At 45.2% G+C, this 14,806-nt stretch overlaps 1 protein-coding gene across 2 annotated transcripts in view; it reads right to left on the bottom strand.

Annotated features, from left to right (window-relative positions):
* Positions 1-14,806, bottom strand: part of kank1a (KN motif and ankyrin repeat domains 1a) — a 218,026-nt gene that overhangs the window by 131,278 nt on the left and 71,942 nt on the right. For both annotated transcript variants that reach the window (XM_084338250.1, XM_084338249.1), the window contains exon 2: positions 4,796-4,872. The gene's annotated coding sequence lies outside the window, so the exon portion shown is untranslated. The remainder of the gene's footprint in view (positions 1-4,795; positions 4,873-14,806) is intronic.

The following is a 14,806-nucleotide window of genomic DNA, read 5'->3' as shown; positions in this document are numbered from 1 at the left end:
AATAACACTCTTGAGTGATTCAGAAGACAAAGCCCTCTCGCCTCCCAAACCCGACCCCCCCCCCCCCCCCCCCCCCACACACACACAATACAAATAAATGCTAGAAGAGATTTGAGTGTATTAATAAAGTGCTGACACTAACAAGTGGTGAGCAGCTTTAGGACCACGCCAGCCAAGTAAACAGATGCTAGCAATCTGTTCAACAGTAACAACCACATGGAACCATATGCTGGATATCAAGACTTGAAAAAAGTGCATGTGTGCGTGTCTTCCATGTCAGTTCTTTAGCTGCAGGGATTCCAGCATGTATACTGTAGTTCCACACAACCTTTTTGCTAATGCCTCCCCCACATGAAAGCAAGGTAAAGGCGAAAATGCCTGGTGCAAGGAGAGTGGGCCAATCACAGTATTCAACTTTAGAATTTCCTCATTCATAAATAGAAACGCTCTGAGGACCCTAGCTGGAGAGCCTCATCCAATGTCACTTTGACTATGCTTGCACTTCATGGTACAGCAACATATCAAAACAAATGAAGACAAAGCTCCAGACCTCCCAAAACAAACTAGTGAGACTCCTGCACAACCTTCACTTTAGGACTCACCTAACGCCAGCCCACTTTAGCAGTCTGGGATGGCTTAGGGTTGAAGAAAGGGTACACCAGCTTAAAATGCTACTGGTTTTTAAAGTACTGAAAGAAACGGTCCCCAAGTACCTAGTAAATTATTTTAATAAAGTAGGAGATGTCCACAAACATGCCACAAGAGGAAGCCCCACGGACCTGGTTCCGCCGAGAGTCAGGACATGCATGGGGAAAGATGCATTTTTTTTTACTCGGCTACGGTAATGTGGAATGCCCTGCCAACATTCATAAAACTCCTGAACTCCCCTCTCGGATTTAAATCTGCCCTAAAAACATGGCTCAGCAGCAACTCAAATTGGTCTTAAAATGTTTTTTATCTCTTTTATCATAACTTGGCTTTTATTTCTTTTATCATGAGTTGCTTTTAAGGGTTTGCGGATTTTCTTTTAACATTAGTTAACTGTATGAGTTGTCAGGTTAGGTGTTTTTATACACATTTTTAGGATGTATCCTGTCTAGTGTACATGTCCATTTGTGTTTCTGTGCCTTTTTATGTTCCATGTATGGACCACAATGTAAACAAGCCTTGGCTTTATTGTGTTTTATCCATTTTTGACCAGCGTTGTTGACACCGTTATTGTCTTGTCTTTTAAAATGTTTTTTTGTCCTACGATTTGTGTCAAAATAAAGTATTCAATTCAATTCAACTTCAGTGCTTTAGTAAGAATCTGTAATGCTGTGGATTTCTCCAGACCTCTCTTGGCAGAGCCTGAGGTGTGATACCAGCAATACCAACGCCCCTTGGTCTTTGTGTGCATGTGTGCGTGTGTGCGTGCGTGCATGTGTGTGTCAACAGGGACAGGGGTGTTTTCTAGTTCAGTAAGATACAGTACCATGTAAACGAAGACAGCCCCCTGTCAGGAAGTCATTACAGAAGCTACTGAAAAGGCGACCATGGCTGAATTGGATCCATGTTATTATGGTGAAGTGACGTCAAACTCCTGTTGCATCAAAACCGCCTAAAGTCTCTACAATCGCCTCCAGGAGCACGTTAAAAGAAGAGGGGAACTAGCTAATAGGGCAGAAATCTAACTACACACTCATTTCTGACATTCTTTCATTGTAATGGTGGACATAGCATCTGCAGCAATTTTATGCAGGTTTTAGTTGATCGGTTTGCATTTCACCCGTGGTCACTCACATCATTAATCTCTCCATAGAACAGGGCAAGGTACCTTTTGATTTTAAAAGTGCTAGTCATCCCCCTCCATAAGAAGGGAAAAACATCTGAAAAGGGTAACTACAGACCAATTTCAGTTTAAGTGTTCTATCCAAGGTCATGGAAAAGATTATTCACGAGCAGATTAATGCATTTTTAACAGGTCGCAATATTTTATTTGAACTTCAGTCAGGTTTTAGACGATCCCACTCTACGGAAACATGCCTCCTCTATTTAACGGACCGCATCAGAAAAGAGGTTGACACAGGCCACTTTTGTGGAATGGTCTTGCTCGACCGCCAAAAGGCCTTTGATACGGTCGACCATGGCATCCTGCTAATGAAATTAAAGGCCATAGGCTTCAGCACGTTGTCAATTGAATGGGTAAACTCCTACCTTTCGGGAAGGACCCAAATGGTCGATATAAATGGTACCTTTTCCTCCCCCAAGAATGTTAGCTGTGGGGTGCCTCAAGGAAGTGTGCTAGGGCCACTATTTTTATTATATATTAATGACATGAAATCTGCCTGTATGTCTGACCTGTTTTTATACGCCGATGATTCTGCCATTCTTGTGTCTCACAAAGACCTAGGAGAGGTAGAGAAGACCTTAAGTAAGGAGCTTCAGAGTGTGGGAACATGGCTGGCCGACAATAAGCGGTCTCTCCACCTGGGTAAAACTGAGGCCATACTTTTTGGATCCAAAGTAAAGCTGCGAAGGTCCCCAGGGCTGAAGATCCAGGCAGGAGAGTCGGTCATTGCTGGTAATGATTCTGTAATATATTTAGGATGCACCTTGGACGAATGTCTCACAGGGGAGGCTATGGCCTTGAAGGATAAGCCAAAGGACCAAATTCCTAGCACGTAAGTCGGATATGTTGGATAAAAAAACACTTAGGATGTTGTCACGTGCCCTGATACAGAGTCATTTTGACTACGCTGCCTCCTTCTGGTACAGTAGTGCACCCCAGAAAATTAAAAATACATTTCAGACTGCCCAAAACAAATTGATTAGAGTAGTGTTAAAGCTTCCTACCCGCACTCACCTGGATGTAGCCATATTTAATCAACTTAACTGGCTACCCAGTGGAAAAACGGGTTATTCAAATCAAGTTGGGCCTTACACATAAAATAATGTATAATAGGGTCCCCTCAGCGTGAATACTTTCGGCAGCCCACTTGTCCTTCCGCGTTGCTCTGATTGGCCGAGCGTGCGCATGAGCCGCGACAAGCTCCTCAGAAAGGCAGGAATAATAAGCTCCCCTTAACGCAATTTATACAAATGGAAGTATTGATTTCGCCGTAACGAATCATTAAAAAAATATACCGTTAACTGGAATATGTTGTGCCTTTACACATATGTTGGATTATGTAATTGGTTTGTCATGACAAACCAATAAAAAACCGCGAATTAACCGGTGGCTACAACAACACACAGTAACTGCATGCATCATTGGTTACTGTGTGTTGTTGTAGCCACCGGTTAATTCGCAATTTACATAATCCAACATATGTGTAAAGGCACAACAAAACAAAATAAAACTATTGTCTCAGAAAGATTTTTTTTTAAAGATATGAAGAAATGGCTTAGTCATGTAGGATGATGATATATGGGGGTGTGCTGTAGACTGTGTTTTGTTTGTTTTATTGCATTTATTTTGTATTGTATTTAATATTTGTGCATGGTGGATGGATACTAGTAATCTTGTCCATTGTCCATTGTGAGGACCACAATGTAAATAAACCGTAAGGTTTTATTGTGTTTTAATCCTCGACGATTTTAGATGGCTGTACCGGTATTGTATGTAATTTTGATTGTCAAATAAATTCAATCAATCAAACTCGTGCACAGTTCCCGCCTCTGCTGTGCTGCTCAGCTGTCAATCAAGCAGCAGAGGAAACGAAGAAGCAGACATGCAGCGAGAGAAAGGTGCCTTTGGCCATCAATGTTGCATTCAATCACATCACTCACCATACCTGCTAAAGGTGGCTATGAATGACATGCAGGCTGGTTGGTTCAGAGTGTGTTACCTGCTACAGGTGGCTATGAATGACCTGCGGGCTGATTGGTTTAAACTTTAGAGTGTGTAACCTGCTGCAGGTGGCTATGAATGATCTGCAGGGCTGGTTGGTTTAGAGTGTGTTACCTGCTACAGGTGGCTATGAATGACCTGTGGGCTGATTGGTTTAGAGTGTGTTACCTGCTACAGGTGGCTATGAACGACCTGTGGGCGGATTGGTTTAGAGTGTGTTACCTGCTACAGGTGGCTATGAATGACCTGTGGGCGGATTGGTTTAGAGTGTGTTACCTGCTACAGGTGGCTATGAATGACCTGCGGGCCGATTGGTTTAGAGCAGTGGTCACCAACCCTTTTAAGCCCAAGATCACTTTTATTTTTTTTGGTGAAGGCAAGATTGAAGCGTTGAGAGAAAAAGACAGCCAAGATTGTACTTTAAACTAAATTACTTTTATTTGCCTGTATTCTAATTACATGCAATGCTTTGGTCCAACATTAAAACGTCAAAGTAGAACTATTATGTACTTTCTCAGTCAGTGCTAAGTGCAGTCATCTTATGCAGCATCACTTTTCACAACAAAACAAAAGTAGAACTGTAATGTGGACTTTCTCATATTATTAACATTGACAAACATATTTACAATTAGCATTTTATAAAGTAGAACTGTAATGTGTACTTTCTCAGTCAGTGCTACTGCTAAGTGCAGTCAGTGCTAAGTGCAGCATCATTTTCACATCAAAACAAAAGTAGAACTGTATGTGTACTTTCTCAGTCAGTGCTAAGTGCAGCATCACTTTTCACATCAAAACAAATGTAGAACTGTAATGTGGACTCAGGGTAAGATCTATATTAAAAAAAAAAAAAAAAATTGTTTTTTAATTTTTAATTTTCATGGAAAGATCTACAGGGACAGTCTCAAAGATCCACCAGTCGATCAAGATCGACAGGTTGGTGACCACTGGTTTAGAGTGTGTTACCTGCTGGACGTAGCTCTTTTAGGAGCTCTGTAGGGCCAAGGAGAGGAGCGGTTTAATCCATATGATCCAAGTCAGACCTGGAAGGAGAAAGAGGAACGTCTAATTATTCCTTTGATGCATCAAAACATTTTCAGGGCCAAAACCTGGTCACACGTCCGTGGTTATGAGAGGGATTCCAGCAGGGCCATTAGGGATTCTCTTCAATCTATTATAAAAATAATGATCCAACATTAATTTAGACTGTTCTTTGACTTGTTCACGTCACGCCCACAAACTGATCACCACTGGATTTAGATAATTATAATTCGCCTATTCTCTTCACACCGTGTGTTTGAAAGTCTCCACAGGGGGCCGTCTCTGCAAAAGAGAGAAAAGAATGTCTTTATGAAATGTAATTCTCATTTATTTAAATTAATTATATTAAAATTATTTCTAAAAGGCATACTTCAATATTATAGTAATAAAGTATTATTTTGACGTCAATCTTGCATAAAAAGTCAGGTGTATTTGCTGCCCCTCCAGGCGCAGACAGTTCCCACAGCCTGATGAGGGAGATGGAGTCCATGGCATGAGGAGACTCCACCATGGCAGGTCTTAAGCTAACTAGGCCGATCTAGCTAGCACACACACCAGTTGCAATCAAGTGAAACCAAACATAACAGCGCCGACAATCCGATGTCCAAAATTCAGATCAAGTATAATTAACCTAACGCAGCCTAGTGTAGGGAGCCAGATGGCAGATAGTTCGGCAGGAGTGGTACACTGTAGGCTGCATACTAAGAAGCTAACTAGCTAGTTTCAGCATCAGCAGGCGTGGTACACTGTAGGCTGCATGCCAACAAGCTAGTTTCAACAGGCATGGTACACAGTAGGCTGCATGCTAAATCAAATCAAATCAAATTTATTTATAAGGCCCGACAACACACGTTAATGTCCCCATGGGCCGTACAGGTCTTCTTTAAACAAGTCAAGAAGAAAACATAACAATAAGTCAAGAACAGAACAAGAACACCATAAGGTCCAAACATTTTTAGATGAATGCAAAAAAAAAAAAATTAAAGAATGCAAGCACTCCCAGACATACCCCACGCGAAGGTAAGGAAAAACTCACTAACACCTAACAATAGGGAAAAAAGCTCCACAGGCAGTGTGGAGGAGAGAAACCTTAGAAGGGCCATTCAAGGGGGGATCTCCCTTCTTAGATGTTGGTGATAGTAGTGTTGCAGACGGACAGTTGGTAAGCATGCACTCATGTGTGTAGTGAAACACAGATGAGTGCATGCAATAGCAACTGAACATTTTGAAAGATTAAAGATAAAGCTAATAGCGATAGCAACTGAACATTTTGAAAGATTAAAGATAGAGCTGATAGCGGATCTATTTGAGGCACAGGGGCGGCGCAAAGACAGGCATGGTACACAGTAGGCTGCATGCTAACAAGCTAACCAGCTAGTTTCAACAGGCATGGTACACAGTAGGCTGCATGCTAACAAGCTAACCAGCTAGTTTCAACAGGCATGGTACACAGTAGGCTGCATGCTAACAAGCTAACCAGCTAGTTTCAACAGGTATGGTACACAGTAGGCTGCATAATAATAAGCTAGTCTATGCATTGCTAAGTTACTCTAGCTACTTCAGTAACGTTAGCTTCATGATTAACGTTGGTCAATGTTTCCTGCTGTTATCAATAGCAATCATAATATCTAAGTTGCAGTAGTTGATTCCAGAGAACAACCCACCTTTTTCAGGTTGTTATTAACGGCTTATATGTGGGACAAACGGGTAATTCTTTAACAAAATTACAGCATGCCTTCCATCTGAAAGAAGCTTTCTTACTCAAACAATAATCAATTAAGGACCTCATTGGCTATCAACTTGACCCAAGTCAGGCCACGTCCCAGGGGAGAAAGTTGTTGATGGTGCCGAAACGCTGTGCATTGAGGGCAGAGCCAAACATGGTTTAGGAGCCGGTAAATAGTACAATGTATTTTGGCGCTAGATAGGACATCTCCTCGGGGAACGCGTGGCCTGTGACGTAGCCTTAAAAGCTAGACGTCTCTCTCACACGGGGACTCGAACTGGGTAAATATCCAGATGCTCATTTGTAGAGGGGCAAGCCCCCATGGGTGATCCCGTAAAAAAAACATCAAATCAAAGCACGGATTCCGAGCCCCCATGTTGACAAGAGGAAGCTGTAATGACTGTGGGACAAAAAGGAACAACTTCCGTTTATTTCATCCTTTTCATTCTGCCGGCCTCAAGCTAGCAAGCCACAGGGGTCAGAGGGTAGCCAAACACTAGCATGCCTATATGGTCAGAATGTAGCACAATGTATTGTGTTGGGAGTGGAGGGGAGAGAGGGAGGGAGGGAGGGGGAGGGTGTTCCCAGTGGAAGTCATTTGGACTACAATAGCAGTAGCATTCCATTGAAACGCTGTCATTATGATCTTCCTCCGTTCAGTGGGACGATTCCCACTTCCACCACAAACAAAAGGCACATTAGTTTTAGCGGCACACTAGGAATTCTGAAGGTCACTTTGGGAATGTTAAAAAAAAATATCAACTTCTGGTACTATTCATTTAGATTTATTTTCTCTCCAGCTAATCAGGTAGATATCTTAAGTACTCAGCATTTCTACAAGTCACACGTTGCTATACTTTTCCTGAACCACACACCAGATTACACATAACAGCAGTGCTGAATGCTAGTCCATTCTGATCGGCTGTGAGGGTGGGCACTGATGTTGTGAAATGTTCCAGTCTAATTGCCTGGATTTGAGCGAGCGCTGGTAAAGTATACATCATTATTATAAATTGATATGCTGATAAATTTCCAGGCAAAAATGCAGCTGTTCATGTCGTCTCATTCTTGGAAATCCACAATTTCTTTTAGCTAAATTTACCTTTTTGCCCTTTTTTAGAGACTGCTGGGTGAGAGAGGACACTCTAAAGCTGTGTTTCTCAACTGGTGGGTCGTGACCCAAAAGTGGGTCGCAGGGCCATTTTTAGTGGGTTGCGGATGTGTGTAAAAAAAAAAATTAAATAAAAAAGAAAGTAACACGTTTTTTTTTATTTATAAATTTTTTTTGCACTACCTATCTTTGTGAAAGTAGCTTCTCAGCTCTGGTCCAGCTGAAGACAAAGCAGAGAAACATATTGGACAATGAGCATGACCTCAGAGTTGCTTTGTCTACCATCACCCCAGACTTTGAGACTCTTGTCAGGAGCAAACAACATCCCCAGTTATCACATTACTTCCCTGGGATGTTAACACATTCTGCGCCACGCAGTATTCCCATCTATACCACTCTCTGCCAGTGCTGTAACCCTATGGAGTGGCTCACCTTCTTTGCAGGGCTATAACTTTTTAAATATTATAGCTATATCGACATTACTATGGCCCATTCAACATCGGGTATCTATCGTTCCGTATGTTGGAACGTTATATTTTTCCATTCATACATTGTCGTATTAGTACCGTCGTGAATATAAGTATGTTTTTAGAGTGTATAGCAGTAATTCCTAGAACGCGCGTTATAGGCCCCGACGCGTATTCTACATAATCGATTTGGCGTTTCGTTCCTATACACACTATATTAAAAAATTCAAATGCATATGATCGCTATACATTATGCTCCATCATGCGTGAAGGAAAGGGGGGGGGGGGTCGTTTATGATTCCTTGATTGTCACTAACGGCTTTCTTTAGTACGACACCATACGTTGATCGGATAGATTGCAATGAAATAAATGGACAATCAAGCTGGAATTAACGTTAGATTCCTCTTACCTGTGGAGCCTTCCTGGATGAATTATGAATGCGAATAAAGGAAATAACGATCATAAAAACAAGTAAACTTGCTGTTGGCGTTATTCGATTGGCGGGCAATAACGAGTAAACTCGTTTTTGGCGCAAGATGAGTTAAGCTAAGAAGTCTGCTAAGAAGCATATATTATTTATTATTATTATTTAATTTTGTTTATCTTTTTCCCCCTTCTTTTTTCTCCCCTCCCAATGTTAGTCGTTATGCCAATTCCCAATCCCCTTCCTGGTCGTTACGCACTCTACCCCCTACCGTCGGTCCGGGAGGGCGGAGACTATCACATGCTTCCTCCGACACACGTGTACCCAGCCCACCACTTCTTTTCACCTGGCAGCGCGGACTTTCACTGGGAGAGTGTAACGTGTGGAAGGTCACACTACCTCTCCCAGATACTTCCCTAAGTTCCCTCGCTGTGCAGGCGCCCCGACCGAACTGTAGGAGTTGCTGTTTACAACGACCCAGACCCACCCACCGGCTTTCCTCCCGCTGACTCTGCCAATCGAGCCAGTATGACAGCCGGCCAAGCCGGAGGCAACACGCTTACACGTTTATTATGATTGATTACCAATAACCGTGTTCATCTAACTAGCCACATAGGCCGAACGCCTGGATGGCTATCAAAACAATGCCCGATTGGGCTGTAATTTATGTGAAAAAGATCTTACCGTGGTCCGGGCTGATCCGAGCATTTCCCCGTTATCGATCGTCATCTGGTAGATCGATATGTCCATTGGCTGATGATAAATCCCCTTATTGCATGGTGAAATCTGCGATCCGAAACGTAATCCAAGCTACATGCTGCACATCCAGAATCCTGATACTGAAATCTCCATTGAAAGTAAAAAAAAAAGACTGATCCGTTCAGCCACAGGGCACACTGCATTAGCGCCAGGGTTAGAAATTAACATTTTTTTTCAATGGCTTTTTTTGCCCCCCCTAATTGATTTTCGGGGGCTTTTTTTGTATTTCGGGGGCACTGAATTTTTATGATAAACGGTAGGGGTGGGACGGTTCACAAAATGGACGGTTTGGTTCGTATCACGATTTTGGGGTCACGTTTTCAGTTCGATATACGTTAATTTTTATTAAAAAAAATTTAACACTCAAATCTAAACATGCTTCTCATTTATTAAAAATAAAATAAAAGGTTTACAGTGTTTACAGCCTTAAATAATGTTTGGCACACAAAGACCGAACTGACTGAAAAATATAGGCTACATTTGTCAAAGTATTAACTTAGTGCAAACAAACAATATGCTCAGCCAGCACTAGACTTTCCTTTCTTTAATTAATATAAACACACAAAAACAATGTCAACCATGTTTAAATTCCCTGATTGTCAGTTCTTAATGGAAAGATTCGTTTTCTGCTTGAAATTATTATGTTTCTGTCTACATTTATTTAGACTAACATTATTTAAATATTGAGTGCAACTGTGGTGGATTACGTAATTCGGTGAGTTGGAACTATCTATGGGTTGGCGCCGGGTCCCCACGGACATTTTAGCGTGTGGCACCTTCAGCTCCGGTCACGTTAGGAGGAGTTCATAACATCAACAAGCAGCGCGAAAGCGGCAATAGTCCCGGTTGGAGTTAGTAAAACACAGTTGTATGTTAGCCTTCTTGGATGTTGAATAAACGCCCATCATTGTCTTTAAACACCCCGCCTCTCAGACTCCCATTTCCTCCTCTGCTACAGTAGCTAGTAGCTACGGTGACATTTCATTGACTGTACAGTATTAGCTTGCGGGCTGCGTCGGGCTACCATAGTTAAAACGTGCGTTGTGTTTACAAACTGCTAACGCTATGGCAAGATGTGTGTAGGCCTATGTAATGTTAATGGCTATGTTTTTAAAGTCGTAATGAAGATTGATTTATATTGTGCGTGCCATTTTTACACAAACTGACTAGCACCTGGCTACAGTGCTGCTGCTGCCTGCAGCCAGTGCAGAACACCGGCTCCGCCAAATTAATTTTTTTTATTTGCGCGTCATCTGAACCGTACGATACACAGACGCTCCATTACCGCATAAATATATATATATAATTAGTAAACTGTCGGGAGCATTAAGTGCCCCCCTTAACTGATTTTCGAGGGCATTTTGTCCATTTTCAAGGGCATTATGCCCCAAGCCCCCGTTAATTTCGAACCCTGATTAGCGCGATAATTTTTTTTTATTTTTTATAATGCAGGACCTATTGCAGAGGTCTTTATTCGGCATGCAACGACACTCAATGTTTTTTAGCGGTACACACAGCGGTTAGTTTTTAGCACACACACCGGAACACACGCATGCATTGTCTCTTTAGAATCGCCGATGCGATTCGTCTCTGCGATTAACCCATCCCGTCGTCCTTCCCCCCCCAAGGGTAGCCGGGAGCAGACAGGCGTCAACGTGAGCCGCGCCAGGGGACCAATCCAAGTGCTACTGTCCGTCTTCGTCAAGGACGCCACAGCGTTAGCGATCTGTTGTTGTGCATGTTTTTCCATTGGGTTTATCTTATCGGGGGGGAAACCCTTGCGAGCACGGGGAGAACATGCAAACTCCACACAGAAAGGCCTGGGAGATACCCCACCTGGGTACCTGGCATCATGGAAACCTGGTCCCCAAGCGGGAATCGAACCCTGGTCCTTCTTGCTGTGAGGCGCCCCTAAGAGGATATGGCCGGTATTGCACCTTCTCGAATTCATAGAGTAGGGTAAATCTGCAGTGCCGCTCGGCGACCTTGAATAGGTTATTAAAATGGAATAAAAACAACTTCCCACGGAAGCTTCGAAGCTTCGATTGCCAAAAAAAGGACACTGGTTTAGAGGCTGCAGGGTGAGAGGAGACACTGGTTTAGAGGCTGCAGGGTGAGAGGAGACACTGGTTTAGAGGCTGCAGGGTGAGAGAGGACACTGGTTTAGAGGCTGCAGGGTGAGAGAGGACACTGGTTTAGAGGCTGCAGGGTGAGAGAGGACACTGGTTTAGAGGCTGCAGGGTGAGAGGAGACACTGGTTTAGAGGCTGCAGGGTGAGAGAGGACACTGGTTTAGAGGCTGCCGGGTGAGAGGGGACACTGGTTTAGAGGCTGCAGGGTGAGAGAGGACACTGGTTTAGAGGCTGCAGGGTGAGAGGGGACACTGGTTTAGAGGCTGCCGGGTGAGAGGGGGGACACTGGTTTAGAGGCTGCAGGGTGAGAGAGGACACTGGTTTAGAGGCTGCAGGGTGAGAGAGGACACTGGTTTAGAGGCTGCAGGGTGAGAGGGGGGACACTGGTTTAGAGGCTGCAGGGTGAGAGAGGACACTGGTTTAGAGGCTGCAGGGTGAGAGAGGACACTGGTTTAGAGGCTGCAGGGTGAGAGAGGACACTGGTTTAGAGGCTGCAGGGTGAGAGAGGACACTGGTTTAGAGGCTGCAGGGTGAGAGAGGACACTGGTTTAGAGGCTGCAGGGTGAGAGAGGACACTGGTTTAGAGGCTGCAGGGTGAGAGGGGACACTGGTTTAGAGGCTGCAGGGTGAGAGGGGACACTGGTTTAGAGGCTGCAGGGTGAGAGGGGACACTGGTTTAGAGGCTGCAGGGTGAGAGAGGACACTGGTTTAGAGGCTGCAGGGTGAGAGAGGACACTGGTTTAGAGGCTGCAGGGTGAGAGGGGACACTGGTTTAGAGGCTGCAGGGTGAGAGAGGACACTGGTTTAGAGGCTGCAGGGTGAGAGGGGACACTGGTTTAGAGGCTGCAGGGTGAGAGAGGACACTGGTTTAGAGGCTGCAGGGTGAGAGAGGACACTGGTTTAGAGGCTACCGGGTGAGAGAGGACACTGGTTTAGAGGCTGCAGGGTGAGAGGGGACACTGGTTTAGAGGCTGCAGGGTGAGAGAGGGGACACTGGTTTAGAGGCTGCAGGGTGAGAGAGGACACTGGTTTAGAGGCTGCAGGGTGAGAGAGGACACTGGTTTAGAGGCTGCAGGGTGAGAGAGGACACTGGTTTAGAGGCTGCAGGGTGAGAGAGGACACTGGTTTAGAGGCTGCAGGGTGAGAGAGGACACTGGTTTAGAGGCTGCAGGGTGAGAGAGGACACTGGTTTAGAGGCTGCAGGGTGAGAGAGGAGACACTGGTTTAGAGGCTGCAGGGTGAGAGAGGACACTGGTTTAGAGGCTGCAGGGTGAGAGGGGACACTGGTTTAGAGGCTGCAGGGTGAGAGAGGAGACACTGGTTTAGAGGCTGCAGGGTGAGAGAGGACACTGGTTTAGAGGCTGCAGGGTGAGAGAGGAGACTGGTTTAGAGGCTGCAGGGTGAGAGAGGACACTGGTTTAGAGGCTGCAGGGTGAGAGGGGACACTGGTTTAGAGGCTGCAGGGTGAGAGAGGACACTGGTTTAGAGGCTGCAGGGTGAGAGAGGAGACACTGGTTTAGAGGCTGCAGGGTGAGAGGACACTGGTTTAGAGGCTGCAGGGTGAGAGGACACTGGTTTAGAGGCTGCAGGGTGAGAGAGGAGACACTGGTTTAGAGGCTGCAGGGTGAGAGGGGACACTGGTTTAGAGGCTGCAGGGTGAGAGAGGAGACACTGGTTTAGAGGCTGCAGGGTGATAGGGGACACTGGTTTAGAGGCTGCAGGGTGAGAGAGGACACTGGTTTAGAGGCTGCAGGGTGAGAGAGGACACTGGTTTAGAGGCTGCAGGGTGAGAGAGGACACTGGTTTAGAGGCTGCAGGGTGAGAGAGGACACTGGTTTAGAGGCTGCAGGGTGAGAGAGGACACTGGTTTAGAGGCTGCAGGGTGAGAGGGGACACTGGTTTAGAGGCTGCAGGGTGAGAGAGGACACTGGTTTAGAGGCTGCAGGGTGAGAGAGGACACTGGTTTAGAGGCTGCAGGGTGAGAGGGGACACTGGTTTAGAGGCTGCAGGGTGAGAGGGGACACTGGTTTAGAGGCTGCAGGGTGAGAGGGGACACTGGTTTAGAGGCTGCAGGGTGAGAGAGGACACTGGTTTAGAGGCTGCAGGGTGAGAGGGGACACTGGTTTAGAGGCTGCAGGGTGAGAGAGGACACTGGTTTAGAGGCTGCAGGGTGAGAGAGGACACTGGTTTAGAGGCTGCAGGGTGAGAGAGGGGACACTGGTTTAGAGGCTGCAGGGTGAGAGAGGACACTGGTTTAGAGGCTGCAGGGTGAGAGAGAGGACACTGGTTTAGAGGCTGCAGGGTGAGAGAGGACACTGGTTTAGAGGCTGCAGGGTGAGAGGGGACACTGGTTTAGAGGCTGCAGGGTGAGAGAGGACACTGGTTTAGAGGCTGCAGGGTGAGAGAGGACACTGGTTTAGAGGCTGCAGGGTGAGAGGGGACACTGGTTTAGAGGCTGCAGGGTGAGAGAGGACACTGGTTTAGAGGCTGCAGGGTGAGAGGGGACACTGGTTTAGAGGCTGCAGGGTGAGAGAGGACACTGGTTTAGAGGCTGCAGGGTGAGAGAGGAGACACTCTAAGGACACTGCTGACTGCAGAGTGTCACGCTCTCTTCCCCAAAGAAAAACAACATGGCTGCTCATCAGACCTGCAACTCTAGTCCATTGAGTAAGAACCTGATCTGTATTTGCCTGTAGAGAGTGGTTTGGTGACAGGAGGGGCGTGATCGGTATTTGCCTGTGGAGAGTGGTTTGGTGACAGGAGGGGCGTGATCTGTATTTGCCCATGGAGAGTGGTTTGGTGACAGGAGGGGCGTGATCTGTATTTGCCCATGGAGAGTGGTTTGGTGACAGATGCAAAGTCAATGGGATCGGGCTCCTGTCTCTACAAGCTGACTGAAGCTCACTGAAATCTACTCCACAGTGCACACAAAGTAGATTTCAGTCAGCTTCAGTCAGCTTGTACAGACAGGAGCTTGACCCCATTGACTGGTTTGTGGCTAACTATCCAGAGTTAGTATGAGGAACAGCATGGATTTAGCAGAGAATTTATTCTTACACTGCAACATCATCATCTAAGGTTCCAAAACTCTGAACTATCCCTTTAAATGTTGTATTGTGTTTTTCTTTTCAATGTAGTCTAAATGGGATTTTGCAGCAATTGTGTTTTGTAACCAGGGCACAATTTGAAAAGAGACTTGTTCTCAAGGGGTTTCCCTGCATAAACAAAAGACACAATAACCAAAAGACATTTAAAATTGTAAAATGAATGAATAATAAAATAATAAATCCAATCCACAGAAAGTAGAATAAGAAGCA

This window comes from Notolepis coatsorum (assembly GCF_963971535.1).
Source record: "Notolepis coatsorum genome assembly, chromosome: 2".
Taxonomy (NCBI): Eukaryota; Metazoa; Chordata; class Actinopteri; order Aulopiformes; family Paralepididae; genus Notolepis; species Notolepis coatsorum.
Note: the sequence above shows the minus strand (reverse complement) of the source record. Positions and strands in the feature narration are given on the sequence as shown.